The sequence below is a fragment of the Xenopus laevis genome, chromosome 9_10L (genome assembly GCF_017654675.1).
Source record: "Xenopus laevis strain J_2021 chromosome 9_10L, Xenopus_laevis_v10.1, whole genome shotgun sequence".
NCBI classification, from domain to species: Eukaryota; Metazoa; Chordata; class Amphibia; order Anura; family Pipidae; genus Xenopus; species Xenopus laevis.
In genome coordinates, this window is record NC_054387.1 from 11,827,083 (window position 1) to 11,850,232 (window position 23,150).

At 40.0% G+C, this 23,150-nt stretch overlaps 1 long non-coding RNA gene across 1 annotated transcript in view; it reads left to right on the forward strand.

The window, feature by feature from the left end:
- Nucleotides 1–6,165, forward strand: part of LOC108700901 — a 64,132-nt gene extending 57,967 nt beyond the window's left edge. Inside the window, exon 3 of the long non-coding RNA XR_001933062.2 lies at nt 6,102–6,165. This is a non-coding gene — a long non-coding RNA (uncharacterized LOC108700901). The remainder of the gene's footprint in view (nt 1–6,101) is intronic.
- Nucleotides 6,166–23,150: the final 16,985 nt, after the last annotated feature.

Consider the following 23,150-nt stretch of genomic DNA (forward strand, 5'->3'; position numbering starts at 1 on the left):
TATCTATCTATCTATCTATCTATCTATCTATCTATCTATCTATCTATCTATCTATCTATCTATCTCCATCCCTCTGTCTATCTATCTATCTATCTCTCTATCTATCTATCTATCTATCTATCTATCTATCTATCTATCATCTATCTATATATCAGGATATCTCAATTATATAGTTTAACATTAACCAACAAGAAATAAGAGAACAATATAATTTGCAGTGCCACCAAGTTCTTGTACAGGTAGGGCATCCGTTATCTGGAAACCCATTGACCAGAAAGCTCCTGTAGACCCTATTTTAATCAAATAATTGAAATTTGTAAAAAATAATTTCTTTATTCCCTGTAATAAGAAGATGGGAACTTGTACTTAATCTAAACAAAGATAAGTCTTTCTTAGTGCAGGCAAAACAACCCTGTTGGGTTTATTTAATGTTTAAATGATATAGTCCTTCAACTGGACTAAATACAGTCTATAAAAGGGGTTGTTCGCCTTTAAATCAACTTTTAGTATGATGTAGAGATTTGTGGTTTTTGGGTTATTTAGCTTTTTATTCTGCAACTCCCTAATTTGAAGTTTCAGCAATATGAATACCAGGGTCCAAATGACCCTAGCAACCATGCATTGATGTGAATAAGAGACTGGAATATGAATAGGAGAGGCCTGAATAGAAAGATGAGAAATAAAAAGAATCAATAACTACATTTGTAGCCTTACAGAGCATTTGTTTTCTAGTTGGGGTCAGTGACCTCTAGTTGAAAGCTGAAAAGGATCAGAAGAAGAAGAAGGCCAATAATTCAAAAACACGAAATAAAAAATAAAGGCCTATTGAAAAGTTGCTTAGAATTAACCATTCTATAACATACTAAAAAAAATAACCACCCCTTTAATTTTGAGTTTACTACTTTCTATTGTATTACTTTTATGATTTTGATGTGTTCTTAGATTAGTGAGGCCAGGAGACGTTATCTCATTCAGTTTCTTTAGACTAAACAACAGTAATAGGCAGAAGGGAGAATTGTCACTTCAACTTGCCTTCAGATCATAAAAATGAGCAGATCTTTGCCTCGTTCAGCTGTAGTTCCAAGAATATCAAGGACAGCCAATAAGAGGTTGCCCTAAATCTCGCCAACTTTCAAGCCCTCCACCAATTTTTCTCATATCATAGTTTGGGGGGGGCCAAGGATTTAAGGTTTACGGAGACCTCCAGTTGTACAGACCCTCCTTTAGAAGAAGTACACGTTACAATAACGCAAACACGAGTTTCTTTTACCTTTGGAGAGCGGAACGTGAGCCGGTTCTCATGTACAAAACAAAATCAAAAGAATTACTTTTTTGTTGTGCAAATTAACCCACTTTGATCAAAAGAAGCCGCTTTAATTTTCATTCGGCGCAGAATGATCATTAACACCCAGTTGTTCAGTAAACCAAAGCATATAGCCAATTAAATTAAATTAGTATAGCTAGACACACAAGCAGTGCTCCTTCATCCCATTCTTAGAGACGACGTGCTGAGGGATGACAATAGAATCTTTACAAGCAACTAAAATTAACATTTTCATTTCATTCCCCTTCTCTCTCTTTTTTTTTAAAATCTTTAAGCATTTAAAACACTCATTGTCCACATAAAACCGCATTAGGGAATCTCTATTTCTGAGACTGTTTAATGGGATGGAACTGGTTGAGTTCGCATTTAAACTGTTGAAAACAGAACGAGCTACTACTGAACTACTGTACGACTGAAAAGTAAAGAGAGAAAATCAATTTAACTGCATGTAGAAAAAGTTGGTTTTATGAAATATACTGCCTTCTTCAGCAAAGGGAAGATTGGTTCATCAGACAATGACAGATTCAACCATTTACATTTATGTTAACGTATTTCAATAACCCATTTGTTTTGGTGACCAAAAATTTGGACCTAAATATTGGTGCCTAATACAGGTATCGGATCCATTTTCTGGAAACCCGTTATGTACAGTATATATAACTTTATTTGTAAAGCAATGTTAAGGAGCAGCAGCACTGTACAGTGCATAAAAGTACAATATATATATAAAAGTATACATGGGGGAGACAATTCGTATAATACATATATACAGATTCATAGGATAAAGAGCTTAAGTGCTATGTGCTAAGAGACAGTGGGAAGGAGGTCCCTGCCCCGTAGAGCTTACAGTCTAATTGGGTGGGAGGCTAACATACAGGTACAAATTGGAGATGAAAAAGTGCACAAGGTAAGGCATAGTCAGTGGCCACGGGACTAGGCTAATGTTCTAGTGGTCCAAAAAGTAGGCTCTTAGTTTTTTCTTGAAGAGATTTAGAGAGGATTCCTTACAGAGGAATTCAGGGATGGAATTCCAGAGGGAAGGAGCAGCAAGATAGAAGGGTTTGAGACGAGAGGTGGCAGTGGATGGTGTGAAGAGAAGGGGCTCTGAGAGGAGTGGAGAAGACAACTAGGAATGTATAGCGAGACAAGAGAAGAAATGTAGTAGGGAGCAGAGGAGTGAAGGGCTTTGAATGTTAGTAGAATGAGTTTATATGTTAGCCTTTGCTTAACAGGCAGCCATGCTAAGGATTTTTGTTTGGGTTGAGCAGGTTCCCTTTTAGGAGAGAGCAGAAAGATCCTGCTAGCAGAGTTTAAGATTGATTGGAGGGGAGAGAGATGGGAGTCAGGAAGACCAGTTAGGAGGAGATTGCAATAGTCTAAATGGGATAAGATAAGGACATGGATTAGTGTTTTGGCTGTTGTTTGTGAAAGAAATGGGCGTATCTTGGCTATATTGCGGAGGAAGAAACTGCAGGTTTTGGCAGTATCATTAATATGATTAGAGAAGGAGAGGGACTGGTCAAAGATGACCCCTAAGCAGCGTGCTGAGTTAACCGGGTTAATAGTCATGGCATCAATAGTAATGGTGAAAGGAAGAGAAGGGCTCAGTTTAGGTGGAAAGACCATGAGCTCAGTCTTGGCCAAGTTGAGCTTGAGGTGGCGTTGGTTCATCCAGGAAGAGATAACTACTAGGCAGTCTGCTATCTGGGTTTGAACGTCAGAGGTTAGTGAGGGAGTGTCTAAATATATCTGAATGTCCTCGGCATAGAGGTGTTATTTAAGGCCAAATGAAGATATAAGGTCTCCGTTATCCAGAAAGCTCCAAATTACGGAAAGGCTGTCTGCCATAGACTCCATTTTATCCAAATAATCCAAATTTGTAAAAATAATTTTCTTTTTCTCTGTAATAATAAAACAGTCGTTTGTACTTGATCCCAACTAAGATATACTTAATCCTTAATGGAAGCAAAACCAGCCTATTGGGTTTATTTAATGTTACTGATTCTATAGACTTAAGGTAGGAAGATAATTACTGAAGATTTATCGAAACCCAGGTCCGACATTCTCGATAAGGTTTTAATATATATATATAAGAAGCAGAGACAAGAGGAAAGTGTTGGAAGGTCTGTCTGCTCTGCTCTCATTTCCCTACAGAAATAGGGATTGGTAGCACTAGATAGGTCCTAATATATAAGGATAGAGACTAGAGGAAAGTGTTGGAAGGGTTACTGTCTGCTTCTCTCATTTCCTACAGAAATAGGGATTGTAGCACTAGATAGGTACCTAATATATAAGAGCAGAGACAAGAGGAAAGTGTTGGAAGGGTTACTGTCTGCTCTGCTCTCATTTCCCTACAGAAATAGGGATTGGTAGCACTAGATAGGTGCCTAATATATAAGGATAGAGACTAGAGGAAAGTGTTGGAAGGGTTACTGTCTGCTGTCTCTCATTTCCCTACAGAAATAGGGATTGGTAGCACTAGATAGGTACCTAATATATAAGGACAGAGACAAGAGGAAAGTGTTGGAAGGGTTACTGTCTGCTCTGCTCTCATTTCCCTACAGAAATAGGGATTGGTAGCACTAGATAGGTACCTAATATATAAGGACAGAGACAAGAGGAAAGTGTTGGAAGGGTTACTGTCTGCTCTCTCTCATTTCCCTACAGAAATAGGGATTGGTAGCACTAGATAGGTACCTAATATATAAGGAAGAGACAAGAGGAAAGTGTTGGAAGGGTTACTGTCTGCTCTGCTCTCATTTCCCTACAGAAATAGGGATTGTAGCACTAGATAGTTAAATATAGACAGAACAAAGGAATGAGTCTGCTCTCATTCCTACAGAAATGATGGTACACTAGATGGTATATAATAGGAAGAGACAAGAGGAAAGTGTTGGAAGGGTTACTGTCTGCTCTGCTCTCATTTCCCTACAGAAATAGGGATTGGTAGCACTAGATAGGTACCTAATATATAAGGACAGAGACAAGAGGAAAGTGTTGGAGCTCTGCTCTCATTTCCCTACAGAATAGGGATGGTAGCACTAGATAGGACCTTAATAAGATAGAGACAAGAGGAAGTGTTGGAAGGGTTACTGTCTGCTCTGCTCTCATTTCCCTACAGAAATAGGGATTGGTAGCACTAGATAGGTCCTATAAGATAAAAGATTTAGGGTTATGGCCCCTCTTCCTAGAAAAGGTTGTGCACTAGATAGGTGCTATAAACAGTAAATGCGCATTTATAGAGAAAGGGCACAAAGGGGCACTATGGCATCTTAGTTTAGATTAATTCTATTTTCAGTTAGAAAGGGGTTAATACAGAGATTATTTTCTTTATATTTAACCCAGAATAATTACTCAGCAGAGTCTTGGGAAATGTAAGATTTATAATGGCACAGGGAAGCAGGACTGTATATACATTACACATTTGCCTGGAACATTTTGTGCTGTTCTGACTCTTGGAACTGCTGCGGCAAACCGCTAGTTCAGCAGTGATCTACAGGCTCTCAGGGGCACTCTATTAACCCTTTGCATGCTGTAGGTTTTCGTTGGGCAGAAGCTGCTAAGCAACTCATGATCCACCATTAGATAACACATACCCCGAAATGTGAAATTGATTGGCATTGATGTGTGGCATGTAAGGGGTTAACTTTGCCCAGCCTCAATGTACAACTTAAAACAACTGATGGAACACTGATGCTTTTCTAGTTGTATTAAAGTGTATGCTTCACTTTAAAAACTCACCCTGGAAGTGCAGGTGCAAGTGCCCCATGGATGGGCCTTTAGGGCCGAAATATTGCACCCAATCCAGATTACAGAAAGATCTATTATCTGGATAACCCCAGGTCCCGAGCATTCTGGATAACTGGTCCCATACCTGTATCTTGTATAATACATGTCATAGATATATCGCCTACAATGGATGTGGCTAGACTCTAGGGCAGGGATGAGAATGAACACACCACAATTAGTAATTTGCCCCTGAAGTATAACAATTTGCGTAGCAAACACATGTCCTGACCCCTCCATAGGCCTTTAACTGACCGAATGTTTGGACTTCTTCATTAATCTGTTTTTGGCAAGGGCAAAACCAGGCGTCAAAGAAGGTAATGCTTAAAGGGGAACTAAAGTCTAAAATAGAATAAGGCTAGAAATGCTGTATTTTGTATACTAAACATAAACATGAACTTACTGCACCACAAGCCTAATCAAACAAATGATTTATGCTTTCAAAGTTTGCTACAGGGGGTCACCATCTTGTAACTTTGTTATACATCTTTGCAAGACCAAGACTGTGCACATGCTCAGTGTGGTCTGGGCTGCTTAGGGATCATCATAAATGATCATAACCACAAAATACAAGTCAAATAATATCTGCCAGAAGCCGATACAGCAAGACTGATTAATAATCAGAATATACAGACTGCACTGGGTCCTGTGTTGTCATGTAATCTAATGTGGATTTTATAGTTTTTGTATTGTTTAATACAAACTTTCTCCAACCAGTGGCTGCAGAAAAATAATCCTCCAAATAAAATCCCAGTTTATCTATTTAAATCCGGCTCCATGATCCCTGCAGCTGGAGTTGGAAACAGTAATGGGGATGTAAAGGCAAAAATAAAATCCAATACAAATCTCTACACAGTCGCCGACTGCTCTACAGGGAAACAAACAAAGCTGCTTGAGTTCTGCATGGCTGGGAAGTAAGGAAGTATTGGAGATAGGTTTTCCTTCTAGTTGATCATAAATAACACGTCTTATCTCTAATTTGCCTCCCCAGGGGAAGAAAAACCGTTCTGAATACAGCAACCCGAGCAGCCCATGGATCAGCATTTTGCTATAAGGTATGTTTTAAAAACCAGTAGCCTTGAACGTTCTAACTCACTAAAAAGGTATCCAATCCATTGCTGTATTGCGCTTGGGACAACACTCTATTCCATTCTGACCAAGTTCTGTTAAACATTTCAAATTTCATTTCATATTTTTTGCATACTCTACTCTGTGGATAGTAATTTATTGAATAAGACCTGAGTATTTTTGAAGTTTTTGTAAAATCGTCGAGACTAAGGTTTTGATTAGGTTACCCCTAATATCTACATTTCTGACACATTTAGTTCTATCAGTTCCTCTCTAACTACTGCTTCACTACTGCCAATATTTTCAGCCCTGAGAAGTGGCTAATGGGTTAGAAAATTTTTCATGTAATCCGAATAAAAGATGTGCAGGCTATATCCAGAGCAACATTGCAAAGCTCTCTTCTGGCACACCAGAACATGTTAGAACTTAGCATTTGTCTGAATTAATGGAAAAATATTGGGTGTGTATCATTTAATCTCCCGTAGAAACTAACAACCAACCAATTTTACTCCTCCATATCAAATTGACATTTCAGCATGTCTCCACCAAGTCAACTTAGGAAGTCCACATATCTTTAAGTCTTCTGCTGTTGAAGCCATGACATAAATAAAATGGCAAAAGTGGACCTCATTGTGGTCCCAAAGAGTTTAAAAGCAAATATCATCCCCAGACTTGAAGTAATAACAACAAAGTATGACGTCTTAGTAGTGGTAACTCTAAAGCAGTTGACCACTAATCACACCAGGTCAACTAAGCAAGCCCCTCAGATGAGTGTCTTCAAGATTATTCAGCAAGCCCATTTGCTTTAAGGCTAACCATTATTATATAACCATATATCTTGACTTCAATAAATGAGACGCTTCATAAACATATCTAGGAAGTTGTGCATCATCGTACAGTCTCTATTCGTAAGTCAATATTGTCAGCCCTGAGAAATGCCTAATGGGTTGGAACGTTTTTGTGTTATCCGAATAAAAGCTGTGCAGGCTTTATACAGAATAACATTGCAAAGCTCTCTTCTGACACACCAGAACATGTAAGAATCGAACTTAGCATATGTCTGAATTAAGGGAAAAATAAAGGGTGTGCATCATTTACTCTCCCATGGAAACTAAGAACCAACCAATTTCACCCTCCATATTAAAATTTCATCTTCAGGAAATCTCCACCAAGACAAACTAGGTAATCTACATAACAAAGCAAAATTGGACCTCATTGTGGCCCCAAAGAGCTTAAAGTAAATATCATCCCCAGACTTGAAGTAATAACAACAAAATATGATGTCTTAGTAGTGATAACTGTTAAGGGCAGAGACACACGATCAGATTCAGGGAGATCAGTCGCCCACTGACAAATCTCCTCTTTTTTGGGGCGACTAATCTCCCTGAACTCCCTCCCGCCGGCTAGAATGTAAATCCCTGGCAGGATGGCAATCGTGCACTTCGTTTTCCGAAGTCGCACGAAGTTGCCTCACAAGGAAACTTCGGGCGTCTTCGAAAAACTAAGCGCTCCGAGTGCCATCCCGTCGGCTGCAATCTAAATCGGTGGTGGGATGGCACTCAGAGTGCTTCGTTTTCCGAAGACGGCTGAAGACAGTTCGGGGAGATAAGTCTCTCCGAAGAAGAGGCGATTTATCAATGGGCAACTAAATCTCCCCAAATCTGAGCATGTGTCTCTGCCCTAAAGTAGTTGACCGCTAATCACACCAGCTACTTCAAGTCGACTAAGGAATCCCCTCAGATGAGTTACTCATCAATTCCATTTGCTTTTTTGGCTTACCATTATTAGATTACCTAAGAAGTTATACATTCTTTATTCGTAAGCCTATGACCCATCATCAAGTAGGATGGAGTTATGGGGATAGGCAGCATCAACTGTTCCTCCATTCCACTAGTGTCAATAGAAAGAAAGGTCAATCCAGTAAATGTTTAACATACAATGGTGACTCTTGGATTAAGAACCCTGTCCACTGGTCAAAAGAGTGAGTCAATCCCAGACATATGGTGACCTGGAATCTTTACAAAGTCATTTTTTATTTGTCTCTGTGGCAATTGATCAGTCAAACCAGGCGGATAGATATTCCTGCCTTTGATTTGACAACATAAATGTCCATAATTATGACTTAATAATGACACCAAATGTATCTGTTTCCAAGGTGCTTATAAACATATTCTGTATATAGCCGGAGAAAATGATAACAATGGCCTATAGACATCTTTAAATGTATTGGGTTTTTGTAATAATCTTTATTTTTTTATTCTGTACTATTGTCGAAAGCCATTAAGTCCCTCCGATTCCTGTCAGCGGGAGGAGAGTGCCTGATTGAAATTCATAAGGTCAAAATGGAAACTAAAAATCAATTTATAAGCTATGAAATTTGAGGTTACAACTATATCACCGAGAAATAAAATAACGCACGCCGGAGAATTTCAGAAACCGGTTGCAGAAGTTATGGGGCCAAACCGACTTATTAAGTTCTGTACTTGCGGAAGGCGGAGAGCGTGTCACTTTGTCAGGCATTAAAGGGAAATCTTGGCTCCAATGTGAAATGTCGTGCTATTAAATCATTATTAGATGGCACATCCTAAGAATTTGTCAGTTAATGATTTAATAGGATGATATTCTCACAACAGCTGGAAGGATGCACGTTTCAAATTCTGGCCTTAAAGAGACACTAATTGTTCCTATAGAATTCTGTCTAGTACCAAAGAATATCTTTTCCAGTTTCATGGAGCATTTACCATTTACAGCCCTCTACTGCTATTTAATCCCCAAATGATGCCGCGCTCCTGGGACTGCTAAATCTCGCCTTCTCCTGGCTTCTTCTATTGGGATTATTACATAACAGGGGGACTATGGGAGACTTGCAAAAAGATGTTAAACCAGTAAGATTTTGACAGAAGCAAAATAGGAAATAATATGCATTCACCCCAATATTTTGATAAGACATGTTGAGAATATGGAGCATTTTGAGAAAAATGGCTGAAATGATGGTGTGTTCCATTGACAGTTGACCTTTTAGATCACCAGTGTTTAAACATTTAGGAAGCTTGGCCAGAAATGTAACACTTACAACCACAAAGGCAGTTGCTCTCCTGTACGTTTCCTCGCAGTGAGTTGTACGTTAAACACCATTTATTAAAGGTACTTATAAGATGTACTTGTTACACTTCTGTATAGTTGCTCTCAGGACCGTTAAGTCCTTCATGCCTTCTGTTACACATTGAGAGTTGATGGGGCAAATTCACTAAGATGCGAAGTTGCGCCAGGCCGCACTTCGCCGCACTTCGCCAAGCGTAGTTTCGCCAGCGGTTCGCAAATTCACTAAAATCCGAAGTTGCGCACAGGGGTAGCGTAAGGTTGCGGAGTTGCGCTAGCGTTGTTTCGCTATATAAAGCGAAGTTGCGCTAGCGAAGGCTAATATACATACGGCGCGAAATTCAAATTTCAATGGAGGAACACGTATCTGCACTACAAATGCCTAGAAAACCTTCAAATCTGGAAATAAAAAGTTTATTTTGCCCTACACATGTGCCCACTGTCTAGGTAAGTTGCCATGAGTCAGGAAATGTAGGGGGGAGGAAGGGGAGCCCCAAAAAATTTTCGATCTTTTTCAGCCTATCAGCCATCATGTAGAAAACTCGCCAGCGTTTTTTGGGACTTAGAAATTTTTGACTTTTTTTGAAACAATCCCTATCTACTCTATTGCGCTTCGCCAGGTCTGAGGTGGCGAAGGAAGTCTAGCGTAAAAGGTAGCGTTCAGTACACTGCGCAAGTTAGTGAATTTGCGTAGTTTCGTCGCTAGAGAAGATTCGTCTGGCGTAAGGTTGCGAAGTAACACTAGTGAAACTACGCCAGCGTTCGTTAGTGAATTTGCGCAGTAGCGAAAATGCCAAACACTAGCGAATTAACGCTAGCGTTCGGCGCTTCGCGCCTTAGTGAATTTGCCCCGATGTGCCTATTGATGAAGGCAGACTCACTGCTGCTCCTTGCTACCCTGCTCCAGCTCTGCCCCAGAGTTCAGCCACACCTCCAGGGGAAAATAAAGATGGCCATGAGTTCCACAGTGGAATGCATGGCAGTGGGACTAGGTTGTAGACAGGTGACATTGCCCAACAGGATTTTCCCCCATATCCGAATGGGCCTGTCTGACCCTGGATGAAGGGCAACCCTGGAGCTACCACTACTTTCTGACTAGGCTAGTGACAGACCCCATGCGGGGGCCTGGACCACAGGGCCTGCTTCATCTATAGTTAAGAACACGCCCTTGACTCTTACCTACTCCAATGCGAGCAACCAGGGGAGCCAAGTAGGAGCTGCAGTGTGCCTGGTCCCTCCGAAGTTTTATTGGTCACCACCGGAGAAGGTGGTAGCTCTTGTGTTCCCTTCGCTCCCAGCATCAATAGGCACAGTGCACTTGGGCCTAAAGTATTGGACTCTTATGACATCAGGCAACGTCCCTTCATCTCATTTGTGACAGATGTGCACCCGATTGCACCCGATTGCACTAATTTTGGTGAATGCCCTTGTAGCATTGTGGGAAAGAAAACTTGGCTTCGAAATTGCACGTTGCTCACTGCAGTTGCAGACGCAAATGGCCTCCTTTCGAGTGCATTGTAATTGGGTGAAAATTGGGCAGCAGTCCTGCCACATTGGGTTGTAGGGCTGTTTTGAGGGTAGGGCTGTGTAACATTGTGGTAGGACTGATACCCATATCCATGTGCTCTACTGACCAATTATAGGAAAGCAAATGATATATATATATATACTGTGTATATATACAGTAACTATCTCATTAATGATTAGCAGTAGAAGGTAAAGAAACACCATGTAACTTATTCATTCGCTCAGGCCTAAATTCGAAATTGTTGGCGTGTTCCTGTGGTGTTCGCTGGTAGATGAGACAACACTGTGCCTATTGTTATAAGCCCCACATGAAAAGCTTATTAAATCGGTTACTTTAACCAACAACATGGAAATAATTGAATTCAATACATATTTTTTTTTTTTTTGCCCGCATAAGAAAGAGAAAGGAAAAAAAAAAAATCATTCATAATAAGGAACAAAACATTCAATGCGGCTTTGCCTGCGAAAGAGAAGAAATGAAAGGATAAATTAGATAAGGTTAAGAACCTTGCTGAGTTTCTGTAACAAAGCTCCAGGGGATTCTAAAATTTTGTGTTCTTCTAATCAAATAGATAAAGTGTAGGGTGAGAGACCACTGGAAGTTAAAATAAATTAACATGAAAAATGTGAGCTGTGCCAGGCTGAGGTCACAAACACAGAGCAGAGATACAGGTTCAAACTCACCGGTGGAAAAAGGAATAAATTAAACAATACTATAGCTTTGGAAATGAGCCTTTTTTTTTCCAATTGTTTTACTTTTTCTTACCTACTTTGAATTCCTTCAGGTTATTTATGTGAAGCATGAACCTACCAGTCGTCTTCCATTAATGAACACAGGGGTATTATTGGTGTGATGAAGAACCAGACAGGGGGTGGTGGCCCAACCAGCAATGCCAGATGGTAAATCCCGGAGTTAGGGACATTTATATGCTGCAGGGTGTGGACTTTAAGAGTTGGATAATGTAAGCATTGTGTCACGACCGGCACCCGATACCAGAACAAATGCCAAGCACCCTGGTCTCGGCTCAGCTTCACCAGTAGTGTGACCACTGTTGGGCTTCGGGAGGAGCCCTCAGCTTACTTGGGTGCCACCTGGTCTTAACGAGGGGTGCAAGGCAAGATGTTCTGGCTGGCGAAGGGGCACGGCAGTTAGCAGAGTCTTTTGGGCCGAAGGTCACGGTACAAATGGAGCAGGCAAGAGAATCGTCAGACAAGGAGAGTCGAGGCAGGCGGATATCAGAATCGTCAGGCAGGCAAGGGTCAAACCGGGTTGTCAATCAAGGGGTTAAGCAGGAAGAGTTGTCGTAGGCAGGCAAAGGTCAGGATACAGGCAAGGTCAAACACGGATAATCAGACAGACGAGATTCAGATAAGATGCACAAGGCTCAGGAAACCACTAGAAACAAGTTCTATCACGGGCACTGGCTGGGAGTATGAATGGGCCTTAAATACTTTCAAATTTCGCGCCAAAATGTGCGACAATGCGCGCTGGCGTAATCACGCCAGCGCGCCTGTACCTTTAAGAGGCGCGCAGGCGCGCCACGCGCGCCCTAGGAAACCAAGATGGCGCCGGCGCTGGAGACAGGAGAAGGAGCACGGCGGCGTGGCGGCCGTCCACGCCGCCGCACCACTAGACCACCAGGTAGTTTTATTACACATTGTTGGTGATATGATCCTCTAAAGAAGATACTTTGAACACAGGACTTCCTGGATAGTGGAAAGGCATTGGACTAGGAGACATCAAACACATATTCGAGATTTTGTTCTGCTCCGCTCTAATGCCCACTCGTAGTAAACTGATGAGCAGAGAATATAAAGATAGTGGAGCTGATGTATGTTCAAGCCTGGAATTTTTTAGACCATGAGGTCAAAGACTTTTTGTTTTTGCACTTTTGTATTGAGCGATCAACTGTGAATTAATCATAGATATTAGCACTTGCAGGTTTTACAAATTACTGTCTGATCTATTGTTCCTATGTCAAATGAAAGAGGTTGGTCAATCATGATGACCAATGTCTAGGTTGAGGGCATCTCTTGCAGCTTTGAGATTATGCCTTGAATAGAGGAGGAGAACAACCAGGATTGGTACCATTAATACAATATGGCTGCCCAAGAACACATTTATTAACATTTTATTATGTATTTCTATAGCACCAACATATTTCACAGCGCTGACAGTAAGGGGCCAATTCATTAACTTCGAGTGAAGGAATAGAAGGAAAAAACTTCGAATTTCGAAGTGTTTTTTTGGCTACTTCGACCTTCAACTTCGAATCGAAGGATTCAAACTAAAAATTGTTAGACTATTCGATAGTTGAAGTACTGTCTCTTTAAGAAAAAACTTTGACCCCCTAGTTCGCCACCTAAAAGCTACCGAACCCAATGTTCGGTAGGAAGGTCCCCATAGGTTTGCCTGACTTTTTTTGGTCGAAGGATAATCCTTGGATCGTTGGATTAAAATCATTCGAATCGTTCGATTATTCCTTCGATCGTTCGATCAAAGTATTTGCGCACAATCCTTCGACTTCGATATTCGAAGTCGAAGGATTTTCATTCCCCAGTCGAATAGCGAGGGTTAATTAACTCTCGATATTCGACCCTTGATGAATTTGCCCCTTAGTGTTGTCCATGTTCTTGGATTTGCCAATTTGACGATATCAAAGGTAATATATTTATCAAACACACGATAGGAAGCCATGATATATTCAAATCACAAAAATTGTACTTTGTGCTATGATTTTTCCTCCAATTTTCCTACAAACTGTTTCGCTCCAAAGTCCAATAATCAATCTTTGTACCTAGCTTCTTCACTGTCTCCATCAAATGAGGATCATAACAAGACAGGAGTCATTTAAAGAGGCTATATTGACAAGATATTTAGTATACTGGGTAAGCTGTGATATTTTATATTAAGGGGGTTATTTATTAAAACTTAAGTGTTAAAATCTTGAAAATTAGTTTTTTTCCACTAGAAAAGTAGCATTTTTAGAGATTTCTTATAAACCGATGCTGCAAAAAACGTGAATTCGAAAAGCCGCCATCTCAGACATGTCAAGTCCTGTATAAGTCAATGGGAGAGGCAACTATCTTACTTTGAAGTTTTTGTGGTCTGCGCTAGCCCAAAAATTCAACTTTTTCATGGTTTTCGGGCAAAAACAAGAAAATTTGAGCGATTCGGTGAAAAAAGACATAATAATAAGCTAAAATTGGGCATGGGAGTTTGGTTGTGGTTTTTTTTAAATAAAATTTGAGATAAAATCATATTTTAGTAAGTCAGTTACAATATCAATGGTTTGACTAGATGGCTTGTAAATGGGCACAGATCAATTTAATGTAAAATTGAGAATCTCAATACTTGCTTTCACCTTTGCCTTAATGGGATTCTTCTTCTACTGTTCTTTGTTAAGTAGTTGTAAATTTAACTCTTGACTATGGAAGGGGCAAGACGGCATCACTGGTGGCCAACTGGAGATCACTCTTAAATACTGTAGGTAGCTTCCTCCAAACACTAGTTCGCGTGGTACCTAAACAACTTCAATTCGGGTTTTGAATTCTTTTTGCAATTCTTTATTAGAACGTTTTCCAATACGTTCACCTTGGTTGTCTGCCGATATATGTGTTAGGCACCCAGAGACTTCCGAAATACTCATCATTAATAAACTGTCCTCTTCCTCTTTCGTTAAACCAAAGCTCGCACATCAATCTGACCATTTCTAATGAGATATGGGATAATACTACACGACGAAACACTCGCTGTCAGCCACCGGCTGATGGGTTTAGAATAAGAAACGATCCTTCATTAATTAACCTTCACTTTCTATGTAGATTCACTCATTGAGATGCAGGTAATTAAACCAAGGTCATTTCAAGGACTGACAAGGGAGAAGAAAAAAAACCATCTGTATGGACGTGGTACAGCCTCTTGGTACAAAAAGATTCAGCGTGGTTTCATGCAGTAATAAAATTATTTCAGATCTGCCTTTCTGTATAATTTCTTCACGTCACCGCAGTTTTAGCTGTTGTCAGAAAGGTTTCAATTGGTGATCAGAGTCAAGCTTCATTAAATTAGCTCTGAAAATACTCCGCCGTACTTTTTAACAGAGTTTTGCTGCATTTCATGAATTCTCCGGGGATATAAGAAGCAAGAAGCCGTTTTGTTAGACAAAATCCCCCACCATCGGCAACTTGCAATTCTCAAGGACAAATTGAAAAAATAAAAAGTTTCTTCGGCATCTGGAAATCTTTAATATATTTGATTTTTTTTTCAATAATATTTATAAAAATATATTTTGTTTTTCAATAAGATTTTGAATATTCTAGTCTTCAACTTTCTAAATTATTTTATGAAATGTACCGGCGACTGCTCAAAGAACATGTGGTTCAGGTTGCCAAAATAAAATCAGAAAAACACATTTTAATTGTAAAGTATATGACAAAAAGATATAAAGCAAAGTATGAATGAGAGGAAACAAATATCTGAACGTTGAAGGTGGAGTTGTCCGTAGAGTTGGGGTTGTGTTGTCCATTTCCCCCCTCCCATCAAACAAGTTGAAACAGAATTATACTGAACCTTGTTTATAACCTAAACAGTCAATGTGATTTGTAAAAAGATTTTAATTGGCGTCGCTATGGTAATATCAAGCCACTAATTTAGATGCAAGATAAACTAATTGGCTTTCTTGTGTTTTTAGATGCAATGTGGCAGTTTATCCCAAGATAAGCAGTTTACAAATGTGAAATCCGAGTCTTTCTCACAAAGAGCATTTCAAAAACTGTATTTAAATCTATTATTGGTGGTTTAACTACATCAGCACCTATATGTTATGCACCCAGTATGTTAGCCACAAAAACCCTAAATTAGAGTTACTATTGTCATCTACTGTATTTCTCTACTTTTTAATCCAGTCGTAGAGTTAAATAACATTCAAAAACAAACACAATCATAGGTTTTTATATTTAGAGGAGTAGCAATTTAGTAGTTACCTGTTAGATTTGTTTTCAACATGGGGCATAGTCAGAGATTTCAGAGGGGTAGGAGTTCTCCATCTTTGATTAAGAATTCCCTATTGACCAGGGGTGTCGGGTAGGGATGAACTGAATCAAGGATTCGGCCTTTTTCAGCAGGATTTGTTTTTCGGATTTGGCCGAATCCTTCTGCCCGGCCAAACGGAATCCTAATTTTCATATGCAAATTAGGGGCGGGGAGGAAAAAGCGTGACTTTTTGTCACAAAACAAGGAAGTAAAAAATGTTTTCCCCATCCCACCCCTAATTTGCATATGCAAATTAGGATTTGGTTCGGTATTCGTCCAAATCTTTTGCAAAGGATTCGGAGGTTTGACCAAATCCAAAATAGGGGATTCAGGGGAATCCATGTGTCAGGTGTTTTCCCTGGTGTACAAACAGAAGGCTTTGGCCTTTTTAAGTTAATTTTTTAGACGAGGGTGGTTGGTGAGAAGAGCCTGAAGCAAACTAGACTTTCTTTAAGATATGCCCCAGGGGATGAAGGTGAAATTTTTGTTTGGAGTTGCTAAAAACAGACGAATTTCCATTGGAGAGCTTAGAGAGAGGTTTTAATATGAATATAACTCAATTGGTTCCATTTTGGTGAGACTAGGCCTCCATAAGTCTTCATTATTCTCACCTATGAAGTTGGAGCCTCTGAATAAGGACTAAATACAGTATATATTGAGGGCTAGCTCTTATAATAGTGCACTGTAGGTGGGTCAGGGTAGCTTGTGAGCAGCCCCAGCAAGGAGATTAGGAGGGTTAGTACTGTAGCCAGCAACCACCATTATCGAGCAGAATCAAGATCTTCCAAGGGCACCACTGTGAGGACCTTGTTTAATAAGTATTACTGCAGAGACCTCACTGCAAGAACTACCCTGCCAATGTTGGTAATACAGCTATGGAACCTGTTATCCAGAATGCTTGGGACCTGGGGTTTTCCTTATAAGGGAGAGAGTCAAAAGTGAATTTATTGGGATCTTTCCATAATTTGGATCTTCTTGATTTAAACATTAAACAAACCCAATAGGCTGGTTCTGCTTCCAATAAGGATTAATTATATCTTAGTTGGGATCAAGTACAAAACATTTTTTAAAAAAAATTGGATAAAATTGAGTCTATGGGAGATGGCCTGCCTGCAATTTGGAGCTTTCTGGATAACAGGGTTTCCGGATAACGTATCCCATACCTGTATATGACACCTAAATAATGGTCTACAAGATCTTGATGAGTATTAGTGATGGGTGAATAAATTCGGTAAATTTTGGTGTTTCGGCGGCATCGAATACATTTGCGAAACTGTCTCAAAAATTCACCGCCGTCAAAAAATTTTGAACGCACGGAAAAGTCAATCACGTCAAAACCGTCTTGCGACAACATTATTCGGACGCCCATTGACTTAAACGCCGGCATAAAAATTCACGATTCACTTCCTGCGAAATTCGCAAATTTTTCGGCAAAGCGAAACAGGACCAATTTGCCCATCACTAATGAGTATCTATGAAGTTTAAGTAATAAAGCACTGTACTTTAAAGCATCACTGGTTCCCGAATAATTGTGATTACTTGTAATTACCACCAACATGGTGGGCTTCAGTTAATATTATAGAGTTAAAATGAATGTAGTCGGCCGAAACGAATCGTGTAACGTCCCATTGTAAGTTCTCTAAAGATGCCCTTGAATCTCATATCAGAAAACTAATATTACCTTTAAAAAAGCAATTTAACATTTTTCAGACCTACAAAAAAAAAAAACCCACACAATTTCTCCGGAATGTTTGCTTGTTTACTTTTTTTCACAGAAAATCCTCACAAGTCAGATGAACTTGAACGCAGCTCGAAGTATTTCAGGCTTCTGCCAAATCTTATTCGCGCTTAATTAGATTATGATATTTCAAAGCTTGCCCGGTTGTTGTAATTTGTTTACGATACTGAGATGGTCTTTGATCATGCATGCTCATTTTTATGGAAACCATGTTAGCGGGCGCAGGATAGAAATTAAGCGCATGGAGTCGGCGGAAGGGAAATACAGGAAATTAAGTATTACTTAAAACAGAGCTTTATAAATAAAATATGTGCTTGTGTCGAACTTGGGAGATAGAAGGAAATAATTTGTCTTTTAACATAATTTTGAGATCCTAAGTGTGCGGATTTACCTGCAGCTTTGTTCATGATTGTTTATTTGAGCTTCTCTTGTACCCATAGATAGGGATGGGCACATTTTTTCACCTTGTTTCGCCGCAGAATTGAAGCCCATAGACTTTGATGGGTGTCTGCGACATTTTGCCACTGGCGAATTTTTGGCGAAACTAAGCGGGTTAAATTCGCCTATCCCTACCCATGGATGGTAATAATGGCTGGCGATGGGGTTTCCCCATATCCTTATATGTGGGTGTGTTTTACATTCACTGATTCACTGATACAGCGTGACACATCGAAATCGAAATATGAGCCCCAGGAACCGGTTCTTACTAACAAAATCATTTGTGGGAATTTATGTAGCAATGTAATATGGTTACAGAACCCTTCAGTGACTTCTAATATCCTTATCATTTACAGTAGGGGGTACATTATCCTTATAATACATGAGTGATACTCAGAGTTCCCTGTATAACTCAGCCTGCAGCCTTGTGTCTTTATATGGTCACAGAACAACCCCTCAGTGACTTCTAATATCCTTATCATTTACAGTAGGGGGTACATTATTCCTTATAATACATGAGTGATACTCAGAGTTCCCTGTATAACTCAGCCTGCAGCCTTGTGCCTTTATATGGTCACAGAACAACCCCTCAGTGACTTCTAATATCCTTATCATTTACAGTAGGGGGTACATTATCCCTTATAATACATGAGTGATACTCAGAGTTCCCTGTATAACTCAGCCTGCAGCCTTGTGCCTTTATATGCTCACAGAACCCCTCAGTGATTTCTAATATCCTTATCATTTACAGTAGGGGTACATTATCCCTTACAATATACTCAGAGGTCTCTGTATCCTGCAGCCTTGTAATACCATCAAAATGGTACACATTTATTGACCCACTACACAAACCAATAATGTCTTGATTGGCAGGTTTCCCAATATGTACAGTATTAAGCTTGGTTCCTTGTTGGGGAGGGATCCATAATGTAGAAGCGCAGCATTTGCCGTGTTCTCTATACCCCGACACTGTTCTTCAGTCCTTTATCGAAACGCTTGTAAAACATCAGCGTTTTGAGGGTCTGGGAGCCAACGAGGCTTGATCTCTCATACAGTGTAATAATCTGCTTCTGTTTGATTGATTCTCGCACTTGAGCCACCCATAACCAGCCGTGAGGGACTTGCCCTCTCATTATCAGCCTTGGTCATCTGCTGTAGGGCATCCACCATGGCAGGTGCCACCGTATAATCCAGGAGAAATTCTTCTCAACTGGCTCTTCTTTATCACATTCAACAGAAGGTTAAGCTGAATAAATCAAGGAGAGCGGCTGTGAGTGGCCCATAAATACCTCCCGCTCTATCTCTCACAAGAACGCCAGAGTAATTCATAGAAGAGGCAAGGTAACTTTGCCAGCAAGAGAATTACGGCCTCTATAAAGCAAAGTTCTGCAGGTCTATTACTGCTCCTGTCTGCAGCTACTTTCCCTTTCAACCTTTGTCGGAGAAGAGAAAAAAAATGAAGTTTCCAATAATGTTTAGTACCTCGGAGCTAGTAATATATATATATATATGTGCTATTGTGAGCTGGAAAATGCTGGAATTGATCAGCAACGCCAACAGCAAGGTTTTCCGGCTGCTCCATAGCATTTCCCTGCTTTTATTCCTTGTCGGCAGCTTCTGCAAGCTGTGTTGTAGAGATGTCGCGAACTGTTCGCCGGCGAACTTGTTCGCGCGAACATCGGGTGTTCGCGCTCGCCGGAAGTTCGCGAACGTCGCGCGACGTTCGCCATTTTGGGTTCGCCATTGTTGGCGCTTTTTTTTGCCCTCTCACCCCAGACCAGCAGGTACATGGCAGCCAATCAGGAAGCTCTCCCCTGGACCACTCCCCTTCCCTATAAAAACCGAAGCCCTGCAGCGTTTTTTCACTCTGCCTGTGTGTGCTGAAGAGATAGTGTAGGGAGAGAGCTGCTGCCTGTTAGTGATTTCAGGGACAGTTGAAAGTTTGCTGGCTAGTAATCGTTTTGATACTGCTCTGTTATTGGAGGGACAGAAGTCTGCAGGGGTTTGAGGGACATTTAAGCTTAGGTAGCTTTGCTGGCTAGTAATCTACCTTCTACTGCAGTGCTCTGTATGTAGCTGCAGTGGGCAGCTGTCCTGCTTCTGATCTCATCTGCTGACTGCTGCAATAACAGTAGTCCTTGTAAGGACTGCTTTTATTTATTTTTTTGTTGTTTTACTACTACTACTACTACTACTACTATAAGAGCCCAGTGCTATTAGTCTAGCAGTGTTGGGGAGTGGGACTGGTGTGCTAATCTGCTGCTCCTAGTAGTTCAGCAGCACCAACTTTAATTTTTTTTTTTTAATATTCATTTTTTTTTATTTTACTTTTTTTTATTTTACTACCGCTGTAGTAGTGTATAAGTTGACCTTTTAGGCATTATTTGCCCTGTAGGCATTATTTGCACACTGTTTTCTTCAACCCGCCATCGAGCTGTGTGACCTTGTTCACATTCTGTCTAAATATCCATAATATTACCGTCTCCAGAAAAAACACCGGAGTCACTTTTTTCAAGCAGCCATAATATATTTTACGTAATCCGTATCCACCGCTGTAGTAGTGTATACGTTGGCCTTGTAGGCATTATTTGCACACTGTTTTCTTCAACCCGCCATCGAGCTGTGTGACCTTGTTCCCATTCTGTCTAAATATCCATAATATTACCGTCTCCAGAAAAAACACCGGAGTCACTTTTTTCAAGCAGCATTCATATATTTTACGTAATCCGTATCCACCGCTGTAGTAGTGTATACGTTGGCCTTGTAGGCATTATTTGCACACTGTTTTCTTCAACCCGCCATCGAGCTGTGTGACCTTGTTCCCATTCTGTCTAAATATCCATAATATTACCGTCTCCAGAAAAAACACCGGAGTCACTTTTTTCAAGCAGCATTCATATATTTTACGTAATCCGTATCCACCGCTGTAGTAGTGTATACGTTGGCCTTGTAGGCATTATTTGCACACTGTTTTCTTCAACCCGCCATCGAGCTGTGTGACCTTGTTCCCATTCTGTCTAAATATCCATAATATTACCGTCTCCAGAAAAAACACCGGAGTCACTTTTTTCAAGCAGCATTCATATATTTTACGTAATCCGTATCCACCGCTGTAGTAGTGTATACGTTGGCCTTGTAGGCATTATTTGCACAGTGTTTTCTTCAACCCGCCATCGAGCTGTGTGAGCTTGTTCACATTTGTCTAAATATTGATAATATTATCGTCTCTAGAAAAACCACTTTGAGTTACTTTTTTTCAAGCAGCATTCATATATTTTACGTAATCCGTATCCACCGCTGTAGTAGTGTATACGTTGACCTTGTAGGCATTATTTGCACACTGTTTTCTTCAACCCGCCATCGAGCTGTGTGAGCTTGTTCACATTTTGTCTAAATATTGATAATATTATCGTCTCTAGAAAAACCACTTGAGTTACTTTTTTTCAAGCAGCATTCATATATTTTACGTAATCCGTATCCACCGCTGTAGTAGTGTATACGTTGACCTTGTAGGCATTATTTGCACACTGTTTTCTTCAACCCGCCATCGAGCTGTGTGAGCTTGTTCACATTTGTCTAAATATTGATAATATTATCGTCTCTAGAAAAACCACTTGAGTTACTTTTTTTCAAGCAGCATTCATATATTTTACGTAATCCGTATCCACCGCTGTAGTAGTGTATACGTTGACCTTGTAGGCATTATTTGCACACTGTTTTCTTCAACCCGCCATCGAGCTGTGTGAGCTTGTTCACATTTTGTCTAAATATTGATAATATTATCGTCTCTAGAAAAACCACTTGAGTTACTTTTTTCAAGCAGCATTCATATATTTTACGTAATCCGTATCCACCGCTGTAGTAGTGTATACGTTGACCTTGTAGGCATTATTTGCACACTGTTTTCTTCAACCCGCCATCGAGCTGTGTGAGCTTGTTCACATTTTGTCTAAATATTGATAATATTATCGTCTCTAGAAAAAACCACTTGAGTTACTTTTTTTCAAGCAGCATTCATATATTTTACGTAATCCGTATCCACCGCTGTAGTAGTGTATACGTTGACCTTGTAGGCATTATTTGCACAGTGTTTTCTTCAACCCGCCATCGAGCTGTGTGAGCTTGTTCACATTTTGTCTAAATATTGATAATATTATCGTCTCTAGAAAAACCACTTGAGTTACTTTTTTTCAAGCAGCATTCATATATTTTACGTAATCCGTATCCACCGCTGTAGTAGTGTATACGTTGACCTTGTAGGCATTATTTGCACACTGTTTTCTTCAACCCGCCATCGAGCTGTGTGAGCTTGTTCACATTTTGTCTAAATATTGATAATATTATCGTCTCTAGAAAAACCACTTGAGTTACTTTTTTTCAAGCAGCATTCATATATTTTACGTAATCCGTATCCACCGCTGTAGTAGTGTATACGTTGACCTTGTAGGCATTATTTGCACAGTGTTTTCTTCAACCCGCCATCGAGCTGTGTGAGCTTGTTCACATTTTGTCTAAATATTGATAATATTATCGTCTCTAGAAAAACCACTTGAGTTACTTTTTTTCAAGCAGCATTCATATATTTTACGTAATCCGTATCCACCGCTGTAGTAGTGTATACGTTGACCTTGTAGGCATTATTTGCACAGTGTTTTCTTCAACCCGCCATCGAGCTGTGTGAGCTTGTTCACATTTTGTCTAAATATTGATAATATTATCGTCTCTAGAAAAACCACTTGAGTTACTTTTTTTCAAGCAGCATTCATATATTTTACGTAATCCGTATCCACCGCTGTAGTAGTGTATACGTTGACCTTGTAGGCATTATTTGCACAGTGTTTTCTTCAACCCGCCATCGAGCTGTGTGAGCTTGTTCACATTTTGTCTAAATATTGATAATATTATCGTCTCTAGAAAAACCACTTGAGTTACTTTTTTTCAAGCAGCATTCATATATTTTACGTAATCCGTATCCACCGCTGTAGTAGTGTATACGTTGACCTTGTAGGCATTATTTGCACACTGTTTTCTTCAACCCGCCATCGAGCTGTGTGAGCTTGTTCACATTTTGTCTAAATATTGATAATATTATCGTCTCTAGAAAAACCACTTGAGTTACTTTTTTTCAAGCAGCATTC